Source organism: Vanellus vanellus, assembly GCF_965231255.1.
Source record: "Vanellus vanellus genome assembly, contig: HAP1_SCAFFOLD_33, whole genome shotgun sequence".
Classification (NCBI taxonomy): Eukaryota; Metazoa; Chordata; class Aves; order Charadriiformes; family Charadriidae; genus Vanellus; species Vanellus vanellus.
In genome coordinates, this window is record NW_028128339.1 from 2,341,879 (window position 1) to 2,363,502 (window position 21,624).

The 21,624-nt window shown below is 57.0% G+C and overlaps 1 long non-coding RNA gene across 1 annotated transcript; it reads right to left on the reverse strand.

Annotated features, from left to right (window-relative positions):
* Positions 1-875: 875 nt before the first annotated feature.
* LOC309684595 lies at positions 876-21,169 on the reverse strand. Its single transcript, XR_014270307.1, has 3 exons — positions 21,136-21,169; positions 1,389-1,528; positions 876-888 (listed from the first exon to the last, which is right to left on the reverse strand). It is a non-coding gene; the product is annotated as an uncharacterized lncRNA (long non-coding RNA).
* Between the last annotated feature and the right edge of the window lie 455 nt (positions 21,170-21,624).

Consider the following 21,624-nt stretch of genomic DNA (forward strand, 5'->3'; position numbering starts at 1 on the left):
TGGGGCAGTGGGGAAACGGGCTGGTCCTCAGCCAGGAGCTGCCAGCAGGGACCGAGAAAGAGTGGGTTCCCAGGTAGGGGATGGACAGGACACAGAGGCCCACGGACAAGCACCTGTCCCCCGGAAGGCCCCCAGCCATGGACATGGACCAGGTGGAGCGGGTGCTGGAGATCACCCGCACTTTCCAGGCCTTGAAGGCAAAGACAGAGGAGTCCTGCAAGACCATGGGCAGGGAGTGTGGCCAGGCAGACCCAGGGCTGTGCAGGACAGGAAGGTGCCCGCGGCAGGGCTGCGCCTGGCTGTGGGGCTACTTGAAGGGCTGGTGGAGATGCCACTAGCCGTGTCTGCTTCTGCCAGCCCTGCAAGCGGTGACAGCGCCAGGCCCAGAAGACCAACAGTGCCCCGAATACTGAGCGGCTGTGGGGTGTGGGGCCAGGAACCCCTCTGGGGTACCCCCTATGTGAAACGTTAAAGAAATAAAATGTTTGTCTCTAGCCCTCGTGCTGTCCTTCCTCCTCCCGTCCCACGGCTGCGGGTGCTCCCCCGAGGGAGCAGGCTGCAATCAGCAAGCACTGTGTGTTGAGCTCCCCTGCTCACAGCCATGCTCCGCCTGAAGGCGGCGAGGCAGAAGCAGTCTCCAGCCAACTTGGGCGCAAAAAGGTTCATCTGACTCAGTGGGTGAGGAAGGGCCCGTTTCAACTCTGTACCTCTGGCATTCTCAGGTCGGAGGATTTGATGGAGCCAACTGAGAGCGGCAGCATACGCTGCGGGGCTCTGAGCTGCTGCGTGGTGCCAGGTCTATCCAACGTCAGGCAGTACGTTCCCAGGAGACTTCACTGCTAACAACTCTTCCGAGGAAGTGGGGCCGTTTCTGTTGTCGTAGCCTGCCTGGAGAAACAGCCCCACGGAGCTAAGAGTCTGCTGAGCAGCAAGGGAGCAGAGTCGCTGACTCTCAACCAAGGACTGAAATACAGCAACTCACTCTATTGCCTTCCCCCTTCGCCCGCTGCCTCCCACAGTTTGGAAGAAAAGAACCAGGGAGCTCCAAAGGAGGGGACCCCTCCCCCACTCCCCCAAATCTGCCCAACACCTCCAAAGCTCCCTCAAGACACGGGACTCCTCCCACACACCTCCACTCCCCACACCGACAACCCTCCCCCTCCCCCAACGCTCCAAAAAGCAGCAGTCCTTAGGGCAGACTCCTTAAGCTGACTCCACAGCTACGGCTCCCCGTCGGCTCCGGGGGAGACAAGGGGGCCCCGGGGCTCTCCGTGGGCTTTAAGGGGGTCCCAGGGCTGCCCACGGGCTCCCAGCAATGCCCGTGCCCACCACCCACCCCCGCTTCAGGGGGCCCAGCGCTGACACCCCCCGACCCATCTCGGGGGTACCTGGGGGGACTCGGCCGTGGGCTGGAGGCGGGCGAAGGGGGCACGGCCGGGCTGACCTGCCGGGGGGGGCTGAGAGCGGAGCCAAGCGCCCGCCCAGGCCGGCCCCGGGCACCCTGCGCTGCGGCCGGGGCTGCCGCCACCTGCGGGGAGCGAGCGGGGGGTGAGGGGGCGGCAGCGGAGGACGGGGGGGGGAGCTAAATCGGCCCTGTTCCCCCCGGGGACCCCCCACTCGGCTCTGTCCCCCCCAAAGAGGCCCAGACCGCCCCCCGAGTCCCCCAGCCCGGTCCCGACACCCCACAATCCCCCGAACTGGCCCTGGACACCTCCGCACCACCGCTCCTGCCGCCGCCGCCGCCCCGCCCGCCCACTCTCCTTCTCCCGCTCCTGCTCTCCTTCTCCCGCTCCTGCTCTCCTTCTCCCGCTCCTGCTCTCCTCGGCCCCGGTCCCCCCCGTCTCCCCCGGTACCGACCGTCGCAGCTACCGACCGCCGACGCACACCGGAAACGTTCTCCTTCGCGTCCGCCCAACCGCGCACGCGCCGAAGGGCAAACCCGGGCCACGCCCCCCAGCGTCGCCGCGGCGAAAGCGGGCGAGAGGGGCGGGGCCGCGCCGAGGAGAACGGGCCCCACCGCAGCCCCGCACCGGGCACTGCGAGTTCGAAACCATCCCTGCCCTCCCCAAAATCAGCCGGGACCGCCCGAAACCAGCCCAGCCTTCTCCAAAAGGAGACGGACGTCCGCCTGCAGAGCTCCGCCAGCCCCCCCGACGGACATCACGGGGATGGGGGCAAAGAAAACAACCAGAAAGGTACTGAAAACAACGTGGAGACGGTGCTTAGAGATCCTTCCGAGAGGCAAAACACGGCCTTTGTTCTCATTTTTGAACACGGGGTTTCGCAGTGCTTCGCGGGCAGTGGTTATCCAGGGGCATCAGCTATCCCGGGAAGCGAAAGTTCCCATCCCGTGTGGCAAAAGTCCACTCGCATGAATAACTTAGACAAAACCAGCCCACAAAAGGACAAGAGGCACCTTTGGTCACCCTTTGCTTGAAGCTTCGCTAAAACTGTATACTCAGATTAGCCCTGTCCTGCAGTTTCTTTCCCAGAGTTTTGCCCCAAACCCACGCTTCTAGCCCCGCTCCCCAAGCCCTCCCTCGGGGCCCACCACCTTTCCCCAGCCCAGCCTGTCCTTAAAGCTTTTCTTTCCACACACAGCCCTTTCCACTCACCTCCCTCCGGGGCCTCCTCTCTCACAGGCACCTCACAGCCCTGCAAACCTCCGCTCCTTCTCCTCTCCCACTCAGGAAAACCCATTCCCCCCTCACTCCCCCCTCACGCAACACCTCTTCCCCTCACACACTCGCTCCCACCCCCCCCACCATCCTCTCTTCCTCTCTCCTCTCCTCCCCTCCCCTCCCCCCATCTTTCGCCCCCCCTTCCCCTCTCCTCCCATTCAAAATGGCCCTTCCCTCCCCCTCTCGCCTTTTCCTGCCTCAGCCCCCGCCCCCCGCTCAGGTGACACCGCACACAGCCGCCATGAGGCGCGGCGGGGAGGGCCGGGGCTGTGAGAGGCGATGGCGGTGAGGGAATTTTCCTCTTTTTTCCTCTTCTTTTCATCTCCTCAGGCTTCGGGCAGCCCCGCGTGGGCGGCTGGAGATCCCCCCCTCCCCTTCCAGGAGTGGCCCCGGCCCTGGGGCGGCCCCGCCTCCCTCCTCCCCACAGGCTCTCCTCAGGGAGAGCCCCCAAATCTGTCCCCCGGGCGGCTCCACAGCCTTCTGTGTGTCCGGGAATGGGGTTTCCCTCAGGGAGAGTCCCGAAATCCATCTCTGTCATTGCCCTACAGCCTCCTGCATGGCTGGGAGCAGTGATTCCCTCAGGGATAGATCCCCCCTCATCCCCAAACCTATCCCCAGGGTGGTCCCACAGCCTCCTGCATGGCTGGGAGCAGTGTTTCCCTCAGGGAGAGCCCCCAAATCCATCCCCAGGGTGGTCCCACAGCCGCCTGTGTGGCCAGGAACGGCGTTTCCCCCATGGATGGAGCCCTCTCCTTCCCCCTACCCCACTCCTGGGCAGCCTTTTCCTCCCTCCCACCTTCTCCCCACAGCTCTTCCAGGGCTGGGAAAACACTCCTGCCCTTTCTCTTCCTGCGGGTTTTGAGAAGAGCCCCCTGTCTTCCCAGCCCACACGTGGGGTGTGGGCAGCTCCACGCCTTGTGTGTGAAGCGGGAATTGGGATATTTCAGTTTTCTTCTGCGATCAGGAATGGTTGTGAAAGGGCCAGTTGTAGTGGTTAGGCTTTGGTGGGTGAGTAACAGCAAATCTTATTGAACTTTTCCTTTTTTTCAGATTTTGTGTAGGGGGCTCGTTGTCCTCACGCCCGCGAGTTCTGCTCCAGGTCAAGCGAAGCCCCATGGAACTGGCCCTAAGGGCGGCGGCGGCCATGGACCAGCGCCCCTTTGGCGTCGAGAACGTGGTTTATTTTGAGGTGAATCTCCCTGTTTTTCTTGAAAAGCGGGGGGCTGGTTTGTAGTGAGGCTTAAAACCCCGGGTTGTGCCTAAGTGTGGGGCTGATTTCAACCTCAGGGGCTGCGACTCCGTCCTCAGGGGCTCCGACTCACAGCCCTGGCAGCACCGTCAGCGCGCTGGGCTCAGCGTTCTCTTGTATTTTGAAGGGTTTCTTACGGATCGGCAGCAGCCGGGGATATTTAGCAGCTGTGTATTGGTGGTGGAATCCGTGTGGTGAAAAGATCTTTGGGGTAAAGAGGTGAATAGGTGGTTTGGTTTTTTTCACCTCGAGAATGTTTCTTGTTGCCTTGTACCTGTAAAAAGATGTTCAAATCGTTTCATAAAATTACCCCCTAGACAGGAATATGTTTTGTGGTTGGTTTGGGTTTTTTTATAAGAGTCCTTTCAGCCTGCTCTCCAGGTGGAAATGGGCAATGCAAAGGCATTACAATGATAGATTTGCTAAATATGTTGCCAAGGTCTATATTAGTGGCTTTCCCTGAAGCGGGGAAAAGACGTCCTGTTTAATTCTTGTTTGCATTTCAAATTCTCTGTGAAATGGATTAAGCAGAGAGGGCTTCTTTTTGTGGGTCTGCCCTTGGGAGGAGAACGCCTTTAGGAAAAGGCTTTTCTGGAGGGGACAGAGAACTTAATTGCTGATGGCTCTAAAAGCGCGCCCTGTTTGGGTGCTTTGAATTTTCCAGTGTGGGAAAAGCCGCAGAAGTGTGTATTTCTGTCCAGCTGCAGAGAAATGGGTAATACTGAGCCCTACAATAGCTTGGTTGTTTTTTTTCCCCTGTGTGATGACTGGTGTGGAGGGAGTTTGTACCAAAGAGTCAACTTCTGATTGTGGGCAGCCCCTGTTTTAGGAACTGTTGCACAGATTGCTTATCGATGCAACTGCTGCCGCGACTCCCGCACTCCCTGCTGCTGTCAAGCTTTTATTACTTGTTCTGAAAAGCTCTCGAAATACGTGCTGAGCTGCGCGGCTCCCCCGAGCCAGGTGTCCACGGCCACTGCCTCCTCAGCTCCTGTTGGCCATGGCTGACTATTTTCAGCAGGATTCGAGTGTGTCTACGTGCTCCTCCTTCCCTTTTAGCCATCTGTTATTTGAGTTTGGGACTCGGAGGCCTTACTGTCTTCCTGCACTCTGTTTTTTATCACTGTTGACAGTTCTGGATTCACCAATAACAGTACTCAGCGCTTACATCTGGAACTCCCTGAAAACAATGAACTCATTGATCCAGGGCCAAAGGTTTAGAAATAAATGGAACAAGGTCAAGCCTTGGGATCTTTAGTAACGTGATTCGGAGCCTCTCACCTGGCTTCTTGGTGGAGCTGGCACAGAGGTCGGTGATAATCCAAAACTGCAGAGCGAGCTGGGTGCCCGTGGAAGGGGAACCGCACTCTCAAGTGGCAATACTTGGGGTCTCGTTGCCTGTGGGAGGGAAAGGGACGTCAAGAGTCAACCTAAAGGAACTTCTCACCTTCAGAGGTCGCGCTCTGGAGGTGACGGTTAATTGAGGGGAGTCGTGGAAGTGTGCCTTCCTGAGCAACATGCTGCTGCCGGCCCGAGACTAAATGTCTCCAAAGTTTGGGGTTGGTTTAAGTGCTTTTTGGTTATTAGCTGGATGTCACTCTTACAAGCACCTCTTGCCCTGTCTGGAGGAGTTTGCTGCTGCCTCCTGCATTGGGCCGAGGGGACCAGCAGCCCTCAGGACAGGGACTTTCTCAGGCGTGGAGGTTAAACCTGGTGGGTGCTGCTTAAAAACTGCTCTGGGTGTTAGTGCAGCGGTCACGGTGAGAAATGTGTTGGCTTAGGGGAGCCCGAGATTTGCATTCCTCTTAAGTGCGGGGGATTTTGGGGAGCCTGGGTGGTACAATCCCCTTCCTGCTCCCAGATTCCTGTCACTGACCCAGCAGCGGGGTGTTAGCAGAGCTGATGCCCGCAGCGGCTGAGGGTCGGCATGATCCCGGCATCGCCGGAGCTCTGGAGCCAAGGAATGGGAGCGTGGCCCATTTCCATCACAGCTTGTGCACGCACGTGTGTTACACGGAGTGTTTCTTAATGCCTGTGAAGCTTTATGAGATTGGTTAATGAGCGTTGCTTTGCTGTGCAAGTGCGAAGTGTTATTTTCATGGAGAAACCAGCTCATATGTTCCGTTTATTTTTCTTTTTTTAAAGGCAGAATGCCTATTTTAAAGCTTTCCTTGCAGGCAGAATGACATCTGCTTTTGAGGATTGTTTCTTTCCCTGCAGGGTGGAGAAATCTACAGCCTCGCTAAGGCCGCAGAGGAAGAAAACTTGTCAGTTTCCTGGAGCAAACTGCAGTTTGGAGAGGGGGGTGTTTTGCCAGAGCGCCTTTTAGCACCTCGTCGGGCACATTTCTTTTCCCTGGGGGCTGAGGTTTAACACGGCCTTTTCATTTGCCTAGCTCTTGGTTGTATGAATTAATGGGTGTTTCAATGGGAACCACAAGACCTAATTTCTCAGTCGCCATCTTAAAAATTGTGCAGGGACGGAAGCGGGACAGGGAGGTGACCGGAGTGAAACGCTGAAGGCTGTTAAGGATGGAATGAGGAATGGCGGGGCTTGTTCTGGTCACACACTATGACAATAAAAGGCCACAAGTTCCTCATGGAGGTAAAGAACCGACAATCTGGGAGGGCGTTCAGGGATTTGCCTCATCGAAGGGTTTCCAGGGGAATATGGGGGTCACTCTCCATCTCATTCCTGGTGAGCTGCCTGCCTGTTGAGACCATTATTACTTTATAATCACGGAGGGAGGCCCTGAATTCAGGTTTGGGAAGCCATTAGATAATTTTGTGGTTATTGCTTTTTTTTTTTAGAGTGAGTCTCTGAATCGGTTCTCTGTGCTGAAGGTGAGACACGTCCTTCCCTCTGCTTTGGCAATGGCCGCTTTCCTTGGGCACAGGGACCGCACACCCCTCTGGTCCTTTCTCTGTAAGTAAATCATGGCTGTGCCGCCTTCCTGCCCAGCCTGGGGAGCTTGTCCTTTACTGAGTGAGAAAGCAAGTTTTTCCCTGGAAGAAATAAAGAGATTTAAAAATCTCTGTCCTTCTGTGCAGCAGTGCCGTCCCAATGCGGCCTCGGGAGAGGCACCTTTCCTCCAGTGCTGGAACCATGGCAGGGAAGGGACCTGCTATATCGTTAGGTGGACGAATTTCATCGTTCTTTGGCAACAAATGAATGTGGTGACAATGGTGACCTGGTCCAGCCAGCCTTGGTGATCAGTCTGCTCCTCCCTTTCCCTGTGGGAAGGCTCCGAGGATCTCCTGGGCTGTAGGAAAGGGGAGGCAGTAAGGATGCTGTGCTGGGGAGCTTTGACTGCCTTTGCTGTCTTCCAGATGGAGAGATGGATCCGCAGCACTTGGGAGCTCACCTTCCCCAAACGCTGAGTTTGCCATTTGTTATCCACAAACGACGTGTTTTTCCGTGCAGGAAATGGACTTTTCAGAAATTCCAGTGCGTTATGGAAAGAAAACGCTCCTGGAGTTTTTAATGCAGGTCATTCTTTTTTGGTGTCGCGGTTAAAACGTGACGTCTGTAACTTTGAAACGAATATTTGTATGCATCTGTCAACGGGTACAATTCACGTAGCCGCTCAAAGGAGAAGGGATCTTAACCGCATTTCTGATTTTAGGCTGTATCGTGATAATGCCGGGGATTGATGTCGCGCTGGAGATTTTTCTCCAGTTTCCACCTTTTGCCACTAAATGAGCGGCAGAGATTTCCCAGCTAGACAGGCAGTGAGCTCTACGCAGGAATGTGAGCGCGGATCCAACGTTGACGGTAATTAAACTACGTTGTTCAGAGGTTCCTACCTTTTAATGAAAGTCTGGAAAAGTGAAAAAGGAGGTGCCTTTCTCCTTTGGGATTGCTGTTGTGGCAGAGGGGATGGAAACAACCCACGGGGGTTTTGCTCCGCTCCTGGCTTTGGCTTGGAAAAAGCCCTGAACGGTTTGATCCCTGTGGGGCCAACTCTGAGCAGGGTGAGGGGCAGCTGTGCCAGGAGATCCGGAGGGTCCATCTCCACAGCTTCCGTGTCCAGTGAGCAGTTTCCCCGAAAGGAGGGAAATTCTGGGAGAATGGGGAGCGGTGTGTGATGATGAGGGCGGCAAGGAAGGCTAAAGGATGATCTCGATGATTTTAACTTGTGCTGTTTTTTCTATACATCTTTTGGGCAGAATGGATGGGGACTTTGGGTTTAGCCGAAGAAGGATAACCCTAAAATCAGCGTTGGGCCGTGAGTTCCGGCCCAGCGGTCAGAATAACCGCAAACCCTGGGGAAAAGGGGGCTGAGGAGCGGGTGCACGGTTGGTTCGGCACCGGGGCTCTGCCAGTCCTTGCTGTTGCTGTTGACCTGCTCCCCATGGCTTGGCCAGTTCTCCCACTGCCCCGCAGCGCTGCAGAGGGTAACAGAGGGGTTATTTTGGCTGGAGTATACCCCCGTGCTTGCCAGAAATGGCCAGTGCTAGCCCAGGCTGGGCTTGCCACTCAGGCTGACCTCATGATGCCGGTTGCTGGCCTCCCACGTTCTACACAACATTCCAACGGTGGTCTTGGCCCACCGTCGCAGCTCTTCTGCTGCTGGCTGTCGGTCTCAGAGTGAACCTCGCCAGTTTGCTCAGCGTTTGAGGAAGGAAGCGGCAATTTTCTTGCCCGATGGGGCGCAAAAGGGCTCACGTGGTGGAACGGTAATGCTGTTGGTGGCGAGAAGGGGCTGTGGGAGTTGTTAGAGGGCAGTTGGTGACGCTGTGCTGGGAAATAACTGCCGTACCTGACACGTCCCCTCCTTCGAAGCAGGTGCGTGCTAGCGTGCTGTTCCCAGCTCTCCTTCCTCACCTCCTCCGCCTTAACAATTTCAGACACGTCAACATTGGCAGCGACTTTCAGGCAGAGATCCCAGACCTGCAGGAGAGATCCCGTTTGGAAGAGGAGGAGGAGGGAGCGTCGCTAGTGTGGAAGCCCTGGGGAGACATCGCAACGAACCCGGAAACACAGGACAGAGGTTTCTCTTAACGCTTTTCTTCCCAGGTCCCCCCTGAGATACTAAGGGTCGAAAACTGCACGTTTTCACAGCAGCTGTTTGTCCGTTGGGACCCTCTCCCTCTTTTCCTTGACAGCATTCGTGGCTGGTAGCACCCGAGGGTGGCTCAGATCTGGTGGGACAGTGAACAGATTAACAACCGGTGGTGCTCTGAGTTGCGTCCTCTGGGAGAGACGGTCAGGGGCGTTTGTAGCTGTCCCACGTCAGCTGCAGCGACCTCGGGAGAGGGGAGATCTGTCTCTGGAGCTACCGGTCCCAAAGCTGCTCTGAAGGGAGAGAGAGCGATACCAGATAACCTGCCTTTTTTTCGGTGCCTTTTCTGGGTCTCCAGTCTGTCTGCTCTGTTTGCCCTCTGCCTTGTATCGCACTTTTTCTCCTTTCTTGACGAAAACTGACTTTCTGTTGGTTTTTGTTGCATTTCTAGTGACAAATCTGCTCAACTTCGCCTGCTCCAATGTCATGCCGGGGGGAAGAGCCAACCTGGAGCATGCCTTGCACCGCCTGCATGAAGCTCTGGTAAGAAGCAGCTCTTTTCGAATTCCTACTGGACTAGGAAATATTCTCATCAACTGCCGTGGGCGGAGGTGACCCCGACACGCTGTTGCTGAGCATCGACTGAGCACCGTCTTCCCACAGTGGGCTGAAGAGTTGACATTTTGGCCCCTGTTGAGGGGGAATCTAAGTCTTGTTCTCTGAACTCCTGCAGGAGGGTCTGGAGATGTTGCAGTCTGGGGCACCCCAGCGACCTGAATCCCATCCCCTGGCTGATTATCATTACGCAGGTAAAGTGGAAGCAGAGCTTGTTGCTTCTCCGGGAATGCGAGCGGGTACTGCCGTTCCCTTTGTTCTGATTGAAAGAAGTGATTTTTAGAAACGTGCGAGCAGCGGTTCGTGTTCTTTGGGGCAGGGAAGTAGTCTTTTTAATCTGTTCTGGGGGCCTTTTGGCACGGGGAATGCCTCGTCCCTGTGTTCTAGCCTGCTGCTGTCCCTTGCGGTGACACCCCACGCCGCCCAACGCTCCTCCTTTCCCTCGCGCCCCGGCTTTACTGCGTGCAGGGCTTGCTCTGCTGGCAGCCATAACTGCTCGTGCTAACAAACTGCCTGCGGTGTTGGCTAATTGCTTTCCGAAGGAGGAGACATGTGGACGCGTGACAAATACATCGTGCGCGTTTCCGTGAGGTTGCAAGGGGTCTAATCGTTTGCACGTGGCTGTTTCTTCCCAGGCTCAGACACTTGGACGCCCCTGGAGGAGCAGTTGTTTAAAGAGGCTTTTTATGTGCATAAGAAGAATTTCCACCTGATCCAGAAGAAGGTAAAGCCGTTAGACCGAGGCGGGTCACGGGTTGGTAGCGTGGAGGGGAGTTTTAACCCAGAAAAGTCGTCTTTTGAATGGTGCATTGTAATCCTGTCCTTGGGATGCCGCTTCATTCCAAAAAGATACCGGTACAAGACATAATTGGCTCTAATGTCTACCGAATTTGCCCGAATATCAAGCGAATATTTAATCTCTCCAGTACAAAATACAGGAAATACTAGAAGAATACTGACACGTTCCGCTGACCATCGGCACGAAACGTACAGTTCTGCCCTCCCAAGGCTTCTTTACGGCCCTTTCAGAAGAAGGGGGCTCGTTTTCGGCCTGATCTCACCCGTGCGTTGCGCTGTGGGAACCGCAGACACAGGGGAGGACAAACAGTGCTGGATAGATCCGTCCTGGGTCTGTGCCTTCATTGTTTTCCTGTGGTATTTCCCTCATCGATCGCTTCTGGTTTTCTCCCGACAGATTCAGACGAAGACCGTGGCCCAGTGTGTGGAATATTACTACACCTGGAAAAAACACGTCAGGTTTGGCGCCACCCGACCAGGATGGACTGCCAAAAGGCTGCAGCGAGGCACGGATGAGGTGGAGGAGGCCGAAGAGAAGGTAGGAAAACTGCCGGGGGTGGGTGCGAGATGCCACTCCTCCATGAACCCTTCGTCCCAGGCTCTGGGAAACGATCCACTTCGTGTTAAACCTGCTGATGATGATTTTGGGGATGTTTCGTAACGTCCCAGTGCTCCGTCAAAGGAACTGTTGGTGACCCACCTCTGCGCGGGTGTTGCCAAAACCTTCCTTGCCAGGAAATGGGACTTTGGCTCACAGAAACACATATTATTTAGGGTTTTTTTTGGTGGTAGACACCGGGTAACCATGTCCCTTCAGTGCTCAGTAATTCTACGTTTTAAAGCCATTTTACAGACTTTTGTGGAGGAAAGTGCTGTTCCGCTGAGGACGGTAGAAATAATATGGTTTTTCTTTCACCATCTGTCTTTGCACCCCATCCTCCCCGCCGAGTTTCAGCATTGTTTGGGCTGTTTTAGTGTTCGGAGGAGCTCACCGGGGCGGGCTGGGGCTGATAGAACACGTTCCACCTGGCACACAAATAGACCCCTCACTGCCTGGGCCGTTTGGGGATGTTTCCAGCCAGTTTTTCGCTTTAGCTGTCCCCCTTGCTGAGGAGAAGGAGAAATGAGCACAAGCTGTCTGCTTTACAGGCTGGTTGCAGCCCGAAGAAGAGGCGCCGGCTCGGGCCCAATGAAAAGCTCACCAAGAAGCAGAAGAGCAGCGAAAAGACACCCCGTGGCACAGGCAGTCCCTCCCGCCATTCCGGGGACGCTCCGTGCGGGGCTGGAGGCGCAGGCGATGTGGCTGGGTTTCCCTGCGGGCAGTGTGGAAGGTGAGCCGCTCGTTTTTTCTTCTCAAAACCCGCTGCTTTGGGCTCAAACCGATGGAGACTCGGCATTTCCATCCTTTTCCCATCTCCTCCGCACTCGGGGCTCCTCCGTCTCCCGCTGACTGCAGCCACAACGGTTTCTTTCTCCCTTTGAAGGCCCTTTCCTCCCATTACAGGCCTGGGGCGGTTCATCTCCTCGGGCGAGAATCCCAGCGTTTCTCGTTTTTTTTGGCTGAGAAAAAGGTTCCACTGAAGTTCCTTCTTGTGGTCCCGCACTACAGTCGCTTGTGCCACGCAGAGCCACTTGAGTTTCAGTCTGACCCAATTTTAAGCCGTCTCGCCGTTACTTCTCTTATTTTAATCCCTAATGATCTGCCGTGTTTAACCACCGAGGTCCCACCCACCCGGGGGTACTGGCACAAGCTGTATGGCACCACGCAGCGAAACAGACCAGAAGCTCACAAAAGTAGAAATAATGAAATGTCATCTAATGATTTTTTTTTTTTTTTTTTTTAAAAAAAAAAAGGAATTCAAAATCCCTGTGTGTTTTCTCCCTTCCAGGGTGTTTGGGACAGTCAACGGGAGGAATGCGCACGTGAAACACCATCGCCTGCAGGAGGATCGGAAGGCCCCAGAGGAGTCTTTAAAGGGTGGCGAAGCCGGCAGAAGCCCAGAGGGTGACCGCCTCTAGTTGGCAACTGGGCAACTGCCGGTTCAGCCCGGCAACCAGGTCCCTTTCCTCCACTGGGAAAACCCACCCACCATCTCTCGCCTCCGGAAGCACCTGAGCTCTGCGGAGGGTCCACCACCACGAGGTCGCCCCCACTCACGAAAGACCCACAAGTTGAGAACGGCAGAGAAAGAGTTATCATATTTAATAGTGTTTCCCCCTTAGGTAATAGTCCCGTGTAGGTTTTAGGTCTTAGCTAGCCATCCTTTAGGTCTTAGTTTTAGGCTTTAGTGTTCTTCTGATAGGAGTGAGGTTTGTTGTTCTGGTACGAGTCAGGATGTTTATCTTGTTATAGGAGTAAGTGGGGGGGGTTATGTGTTGTTCTCCTTAATTTATTACATTGGGTTGTTGAACGTTCCAGTCCTGGGGCTGCTCTTGCTGGGTTTGTGCTGTAAATAACTGAAGCCGTCAAAACCCGTTCCACACAGTTGGTGGTGCAAAGTGAAGGAGAACCTGGGTCCGCGCCGCGTGGTGCTGTTCCCTGGTTGGTTTTCCCACTGGAGAGCACCGTTGCACCACCGTGGCAGAGCCAGCAGCAGGATTGGGGTGGGTGAAGGCGTTGGATGGCCGCGAAGCCTCTCGGTTATCCGCCAGAGTCGGCGTTGGCCTTTCGTGCTGCACTGTAGCGCCCATCGGTGTTTGATTGCACAAATAACGCGGCTTTCGGCAGTGACAATGGCAGTCGGGTTAGTCCAGGGAATGACATTTGAGTTTTCCCTGACCGGATGGCTGCAAAGGTTTTTGTCATCATAGTGAGTTTTGTTCGAATGTCTTAAGAGTCTCGTTATCAAGCAATTATCTCAATCTTATGTATTAGTGATACGGGATAGAAAATGAGACTCATCCAAGTACAGAAAGACTTGGATAAGTCTCAAAGGGGGGAATTGTTGTAGTAAAACGGACATCAACTAGGAAAATTAAATGTCACTGAAGCAACAAAGGAAACGTGCTGCTGCTCAAGTCCTCTGTACTGCCCCAACGCTATTTATTGACCTCATCTTCACATAGAGAAATAGTTACTGGACACGATTTATCTATGGTTCAGTTAAGGAACTACCCAGCAGGTGATGGAGCACTGTTGAGAAGCAGGGGGTTCCTGTCGAGAGAGCCATGAACTGTAGGCCTGGTCAGCAAACCCCGAAAACCACTCGGAAGTGCCAAGATGAGAGGAAAAGCAGGTAAAAGGGAGTTCCAGCAGGGGGAGACGGTGACCACCCACTCATTGACCACCTCCCCAAACGGTACCACCTACTCAAAAGAAGGAAAAAAAAGACAGAGTCTGCGCACTCCTTTACGTGGGAAGCAAAGAAATCTCGACCAGTCATTAGAGGGAATGACAGGGAATATGTATTAATTGTTCGAATATGTAATAATCAATGAATGAAAGTGGAGATTTTTGGAACTAAGGTGTGAGCACTCCTGTTTTGGGACAAGCAGCCCATTTCTGCGCATTAATGGCATAAACTTAGAAATACCTCTGCTCTGTGTGTGTGACAAAACGGGGAAAAAGGGCTTCACTGAGAGGTTCAAATTAAGAATTTCTTTGGACTTTTCTCACAGGTCCAATACGTCACTATTGCAAGTTCTGTGTGTGCGATGGCGATTACACTATTGCGGTTTAGAAGCAACTAGCGGGATCCACTATTGCGAGCTACAAATGCCCCCGACAAGTAGCAACGCAAACCACGAGGGCGCTAGATATTAATGCCTTAGAAGAGTGCACCAGTCACAAACTCAATCGCATGCCCTATACCGTACGGATGTTTCTTAGTCACTTACCCTCTCTCTCTCAGGTGAGGTCGCTCCATCCCGGGGAAGTTACCCTGTACAGCGTCCTGGATGGGGGGGGCGGATCTCCTAGGGGCCAGCTGTATCCTTGGAGGATTCCCCATTTGTCTCCCCAGACCCTGCGGTTTATATTTCCTGACTCGGTGAGGGTGCAGGATTATGCCCGAGTGGATTACACTGTCTGGGATATTTCCCTCTGGTGGTGCCATAGCGAAGTCTCTGTTGCCAATTTGTGATGTCCGGCACTCAACGTCACGGGAAGAGTGGTGGGATGGGACTCGGGGCATTTTGTTTGTTAAGGGCCATTTGGTTTTGGTTGTTCTGTGCCATCTTGAGATAAGCCCGGGCTGAGCTGTTTTGCAGCTCCCCCAAATTCTCTCTGCACAGCCAAGGCACGGCGGGGATGGAGCTGAGTGGGATGGCAGCTCCCTGCCTCTCACCTCTGGTGCTCTGAAACCGGCTTGGCTGGCTGCTCCCACACAGGGAGGCGTGTGCATCAGGAAGCCTGCGCTAAAGCGGGGTGGGGGCAGTTGGTTAGCAAAGCCAAAGTGGTTATTAATGGTGGTTAATGGCACACTAATTACGCCCGTGTAATGCGGAAGCTCAGATGCCCCCTAACCACCGCCCCCCCCCCCCCCCGGTGCTTCTCTAGCCAGGCGAGCGCTGGGCGTCCCCCCCGCAGGAGAGGAGCGCACCTCCGGGGTGGGTGGAAGGGCGTCACCCTCTTGTGGTTCGCTCCAGGTAAACGAACTGCAAAACTTAACCAGCGCGGCAGTCATTGTGCCACGAGACCAAACCCCAGACGAGAACGAGGAGGTCATCGTTAAAATCATTGGGCATTTCTTTGCCAGTCAGGTACGGTTTGGCCGTGGCGTTACCCGATATTCCCCGGCCGCTTTCATCCACCGAGGAAAGGCGTGGGGCTTGCTGAGCCCAGCACCACCCGAGCACCCTGCCACTCTTCTTTTGGGTGGTCCCTGTGCCCCCAAGAGGCACTGAAGGTGTTTCGGTAGCTTCCCCCCGGCTGTGCAAGTGCTGAAATTGAAGATTGGCTCGATTGAGCTAAAAATGTGTGTTCTGGAGGCCGTGCAGAGCAGCGCCCAGGGTGTGAATGGACTCCTCTGTGCAGGCAAAGCCACCCGCATCCCACCTGGGTGCATCTTCCATAACTGCACAGCGCAAGATGAGGGAAATGCTCCAGCAGGTGAAGCAGCAGGAGCAGAAACACGCTCCGGGAGCCCCGGCCTCGCAGCACAGCAAGGGAGGCTCCCGCCGTGCCGCCCAGCACCGCCCGATGAATGTAACCCCACCGCCAGACATCCCCCCCCCCTCCCCCACCCCCAGCAGGTCAGGGGAGCAAACCAAAGACCCCCCCAAACACACAGCCCCCCATTCCCCGCGGCGCTGCGAGGATGCACAGCCGAGGGGTACGGGGAGGGCTCTCTCCATCCCACAGCCTCCCCCTTCCTCCTCCCTCGCCTCCCGACGCTCTCCCTTTAGTTGGACTAACGTGGGCAGGTTTGGGTACCTCAGCACCTCACGCTTGTGTCTCCCTTTTAGAGATTTTGTATGCCTTGGAAACCTGAGAGTTGGAGGGTTTTTTTATTAATTTTCTAATAATAAAAGAACCGAGTTGGAAAAGCGATGGGGATAGGCAGCACTGTGGTCATTCTCTCCGGGGCGTTGTGGAGGAAGGCTGCCAGTCTTCCTCCCAGTGTACTTTTCCCCGTTGGCTCCAGACTGCTGCTGGGGCTGAGCTCTGAGCCGCCAGAGCGGTTCTCAGCAGACGGTCACTCGGCGCAGACAATGAGGCCCTGAATAGCCCTTCCTGTGCTCTTGATGGCTCCGGACGGCTCTGCTCCTCTGCTGCTTCTAAGGTGGGGCTGCCCCAGTGCCCTCACTCAGGAGCCTTTTGTCTGTGCAGGTCTCACTTGTGACAGGGGGTGGGGGTGTTGCCAAACTAACTGCTGTGTTGCGATGTGTGAGTGGGTGTTCCTGCCCGTGTCAGTGCCAGAGCTCTTCCGTAGGCTCCTTCTGCCAGCGGAGAGCCAGGGGCCGCTCCTTCGGGAGAGAGCTTGTTTAAAGAGAGGAAAAAAAAAAAAAAGGGGGGGGGGGGGGGCGGAATTGTGGGAAAAGAAAAAAGGGGAAAAAGAGAAAAAAAGGGGAAAAAAGTGAAAAAAGGAGAAAAGTGAAAACGGGGGAAAAGGTGGAAACAGAGAAAAAAGGGGGGGGGGAAGCAAAAAAAAAGGGAAAAAGCAAAAAGGGGAAAAAGAGAAAAAAGGAGGGGGAAGCAAAAAACAAAAGGGAGAAAGAAGAAAACCCCACATATTAAAAAAGAAAGGTAGAAAGGAAAAAAAAAAAACCAAACAAACCAAGGATGGAAAGTGGGAACAGCCGCCGGGCAGGAGGAGGGACAGGAGCCGGGGGAGGGGGGAGGGGGGAGGGGGGGGGAGGTGGCGGTGCCAGCGCCGGCCCCGGGGGCTGCGACACCACGTTTTTGTCTTCTACTGCAAAGTGTTCTGTGAAAAACAACCAACCAAATCCCACCCACCGACAACATCAAAACCCAAAGAGAAATCTCTCCAGCTCACACGAGCCTGAGCTCGCTCTCCGTTGCTCTCTTTCCCGTGTCTCGGGGGGGTCACGGCCGAGCTGAGATTGGGGGTGGTGGTGGTGGGAGTTTGCCCCATGGCTGTGATGGGGGGAGAAGGGGTGGGTGGGGAGTGGGGGATGTGGTGTGGGGTTTTTTTGGGGTGGTGTTTTTTTGCCAGGCGCAGCTTTACCCAGTGGCTCAGGGAGGTGTTGGCATCAGGAAGCCTGTGCTAAAGCGGGGTGGGGGCCTCACCGCAGTTGGTTAGCAGAGCCAAAGTGGTTACTAATGGTTACTAACGGCACAGTAATTAGGCCCGTGTAATGGGGAAGCTCAGATGCCCCCTAACCACTCCCCCCCGGTGCTTCTCTAGCCAGGCGAGCGCTGGGCGTCCCCCCCGCAGGAGAGGAGCGCACCTCCGGGGTGGGTGGAAGGGCGTCACCCAAGGGGGAAAGGACCAAGATGGGGCTTGGGTGTCCCTTGGGGTGGCCGGGTGGCGGGGTAGGGCTGCTGGGGGCTGCCACGATGAGGGACACCCCCACGCCTTTCTCCATGGCTCCCAGAGCTGTGCTCCCTCCCTCCCTCCCTCCCACCCATCCAGTGCCACCGGAGAGGTGGTGTCCCCCCTCCCGGGGCGGGCAGGGGCTGTGCCACCACATCTAACACCTCAGCGCACCAAAGCACCTCACTGGGGGAGGGACTCTGCGCCTGGTAGCCCCGTGCGCCCCAGCACTGTAAGGATGGGGCTGAGCCCCCACCACTGCTACCCTGTGCAAACCAAAGACCCCTCCCAAAAACACCCCCCCTCCCCCATTCCCTGCGGCACTGCGAGGATGCACCACCGAAGGGTACGGGGAGGGCTCTCTCCAACCCACAGCCTCCCCATTCCTCCTCCCTCGCCTCCCGACGCCATCTGTTTTGTTAGACTAACACAGGCAGAGAGAAAGAGAGGTTTTATTATTCTTTTTTTTCTTTTAATTTTTTATTTGATATTTCCTAAAAGCCACCGGTTTTTCATCCCAGGCATGGCCAGAGGAGCTCGCCCAGCGTTGGGGGGGGGGAGGTTGGGCTGCGGCACACAGCACAGCAGCTCATCAGATTTTACAATCAATGTAACGATAACGAAACTAGCGGCTATTTTTAAGTTTTGCAAGGATTTTAATTCTTTATTTATTTCATTTCAGAGGGGGCCGGGGCAGGAGGGGGACGTTTGTTTTTTAGCAAAAGCCGGCTTTTCTAGAGGTTAAAGGAAAGGCCGTCCTCGGCTGTAAATGCTCCCCTCCAGCGTCCTGGATGGGGGGGACGGATCTCCGAGGGGCCAGCTGTATCCTTGGAGGATTCCCCATTTGTCTCCCCAGACCCTGCGGTTTATATTTCCTGACTCGGTGAGGGTGCAGGATTATGCCCGAGTGGATTACACTGTCTGGGATATTTCCCTCTGGTGGTGCCATAGCGAAGTCTCTGTTGCCAATTTGTGATGTCCAGCGCTCAACGTCACGGGAAGAGTGGTGGGATGGGACTCGGGGCATTTTGATTGTTAAGGGCCATTTGGTTTTGGTTGTTCTGTGCCATCTTGAGATAAGCTCGGGCTGAGCTGTTTTGCAGCTCCCCCCAAGTTCTCTCTGCACAGCCAAGGCACGGCGGGGATGGAGCTGAGTGGGATGGCAGCTCCCTGCCTCTCACCTCTGGTGCTCTGAAACCGGCTTGGCTGGCTGCTCCCATACAGAGTGTTACTGGCTTGCCCAGCAGGTAAAGAACCCAGATTTGGGACGCCACTAAGGTGTCCGTTAGGGATCCTGGGCGGCCCTTATGTGGTCCTGGGGGGGGAATCTTGCAGGCCAGAGGGAGTCTGGGGCAGTTTTTCAAGGATCTGGGGGTCCCCTCTGGTGCCTCTGGGGAGGGTTTTGTGGCTGGAGAGGGCCCAGCTGGTTTCAAGAGGTGCTTCCTCCCTTTCTCCAGCCCACCCAGCTCCCCCGACACCACCACCCCCCAGGTTGGTGGGTGCCAGCAGTGCCAGCCTGTCCCACTGGGTCGGGCACTGAGGGGGGCACAGCCCCAGCCACGGGATGGGAGGAGGAACCACAGCACCAGGGATAGAGACCAACATTTTATTTCTTTAACGTTTCCCATGGGGGGCACCCCAGGGTTGCGCGGCTGCACCGCAGCTGGTGCCAGGAGGGACTCCAACGTCCCCCCCGCAGCTCACCTGGCTCCGCGCGTGATGCTTTTGATGGGGCTCAGCGCGGTCTCTTCTGTGCTACGGACCAAGCGGCTCCAGGTAGGCGACTGCTGCACCGCACTGTGCCGCAGCGTGGGGTGGGGTGGGGGGCTGCGGCGTGGGGCTGGGAGCTGCTCCCGTCTCACCCAGCTCCCGGGGTCCTGCAGAGGGACTGGAAGAAGCCAAAGCAAGGGACGACGGATGCGAGAGCCCGCCCAGAGGAGCAGAGCAGTGAGTGGCCCTGGCACCGAGCACTGGGCAAACAGCCCACACCCCACGGCAGCCCTGAGCCGGGGCTGTGCCAGGGGCTGCCGGCCGCTCACTCCGTCCCCTCCCTCAGCAGCTTCTCGGCTAGCGGATGAAGGATGGGAGGCTCAAGTCGACACAGGAGAAGCAGGGAGTGTGGGGGAGACCCCCAGATCCTGCCCCAGACCCTCAGCCCGTGCCCTGCCTGCGCTGGGCAGCCCTGCCCGCCTGCTGAGGAGGGGGTGCTGCCCGCGGGCCCCGACGGAGGAGACGGGGTGCAGCGGGTCTCTTCTCTCTCCTCCTCTGCAGGGCAACCGAGGAGGGAGCACCGGGCCCCACAGGACCCACTGGGCTCCCTGCCAACCATATACCATCTGAGCAGTGATGCCTCTCTCTACCCCCTAACCCCCCCAAGCCCCCACGTCCCCCTGCCTTCCTCTGCCGCCTATAGGTCCTATCAGTGGGGACAGCTCCTTCTGGTCCAGGGAACCCCCCGGGATCCTGGGCCCCCCAAGGGCTACCGCAAGAGCCCCTGCAGCCTGTGCTTGCTGGCCAACTCGGAGGACTGCAGCAGCCTGTTGAGGAGCAGCTCCTCTTCCCAGAGCTCCCTCTACCACTTCCTGGAGGCCTGGCCCAGTGCAGCAACAGAGCCAGTGGTGCTCACACACTCAGGACAACCCCGCTCTCCCATGGCTGCTGGTGGGGCAGTGGGGAAACTGGGGCTGGTCCTCGGCCAGGAGCCTCCACAGGAGCTGCCAGCAGGGACCGAGAAAGAGCGGGTTCCCAGGCAGGGGACGGAACTGAGCGTGGAAGCATACACTGTGGAGCTCTGAGCTGCTGCGTGGTGCCAGGTCTATCCAACGTCAGGCAGTATGTTCCCAGGAGACATCACCGCTGACAACTCTTCCGAGGAAGTGGGGCCATTTCTGTAGTCGTAGCCTGCCTGGAGAAACAGCCCCACGGAGCTAAGAGTCTGCTGAGCAGCAAGGGAGCAGAGTCGCTGACTCTCAACCAAGGACTGAAGTACAGCAACCCACTCTATTGCCTTCCCCCTTCGCCCGCTGCCTCCCACAGTCTACAAGAAAAGAACCAGGGAGCTCCAAAGGAGGGGACCCCTCCCCCACTCCCCCAAATCTGCCCAACATCCCCAAAGCTCCCCAAAGACACGGGACTCCTCCCACACACCTCCACTCCCCACACCGACAACCCTCCCCCTCCCCCAACGCTCCAAAAAGCAGCAGTCCTTAGGGCAGACTCCTTAAGCTGACTCCACAGCTACGGCTCCCCGTCGGCTCCGGGGGAGACAAGGGGGCCCCGGGGCTCTCCGTGGGCTTTGAGGGGGTCCCAGGGCTGCCCACGGGCTCCCAGCAATGCCCATGCCCACCACCCGCTTCAGGGGGCCCAGCGCTGACACCCCCCGACCCATCTCGGGGGTACCTGGGGGGACTCGGCCGTGGGCTGGAGGCGGGCGAAGGGGGCACGGCCGGGCTGACCTGCCGGGGGGGGCTGAGAGCGGAGCCCAGAGCGGAGCCAAGCGCCCGGCCAGGCCGGCCCCGGGCACCCTGCGCTGTGGCCGGGGCTGCCGCCACCTGCGGGGAGCGAGCGGGGGGTGAGGGGACGGCAGCGGGGGACGGGAGAGCCTGAATCGGCCCTGTTTCCCCCGGGGACGCCCCACTCGGCTCTACCCCCCCCAAACAGGCCCAGACCGCCCCCCGCGCCCCCCAGCCCGGTCCCGCCACCCCACAACCCCCCGAACTGGCCCCGGAGACCTCCGCACCGCTCCTGCCGCTGCCGCCGCCCCACCCCCACCCCGCTCCCGCCCCCCTCGGCCCCGGTCCCCCCGTCTCTCCCGGTACCAAACGCCGCAGCTCCCGACCACCGCCGCACACCGGAAACGTTCTCCTTCGCGTCCGCCCAACCACGCATGCGCTGAGGGGCAGATCCGGGCCACGCCCCCCAACGTCGCCGCGGCAACGGCGGGCGAGAGGGGCGGGGCCGCGCCGAGGAGAAGGAGGCCCCCTCAGCCCCGCACCACCGCTTCTTTCCGCCCCGGGCACTGCGAGGCCGAAACCAGCGCAGCCCTCCCCCAAATGCGCCGGGACCCCCCTAAACCAGCCCAATCCTCCGCAAAATGAGCCGGGACTCCCTGAAATCAGCTCAGCCCTCACCAAAATGAGCCCCACATCTGCCTGCAGAGCTCCGCCAGCCCCCCCGACGGACATCACGGGGATGGGGGGAAAGAAAACAACCAGAAAGGTACTGAAAACAACGTGGAGACGGTGCTTAGAGATCCTTCTGAGAGGCAAAACTCGGCCTTTATCCTCATTTTTGAACACGGGGTTTCGCAGTGCTTCGCGGGCAGTGGTTATCCAGGGG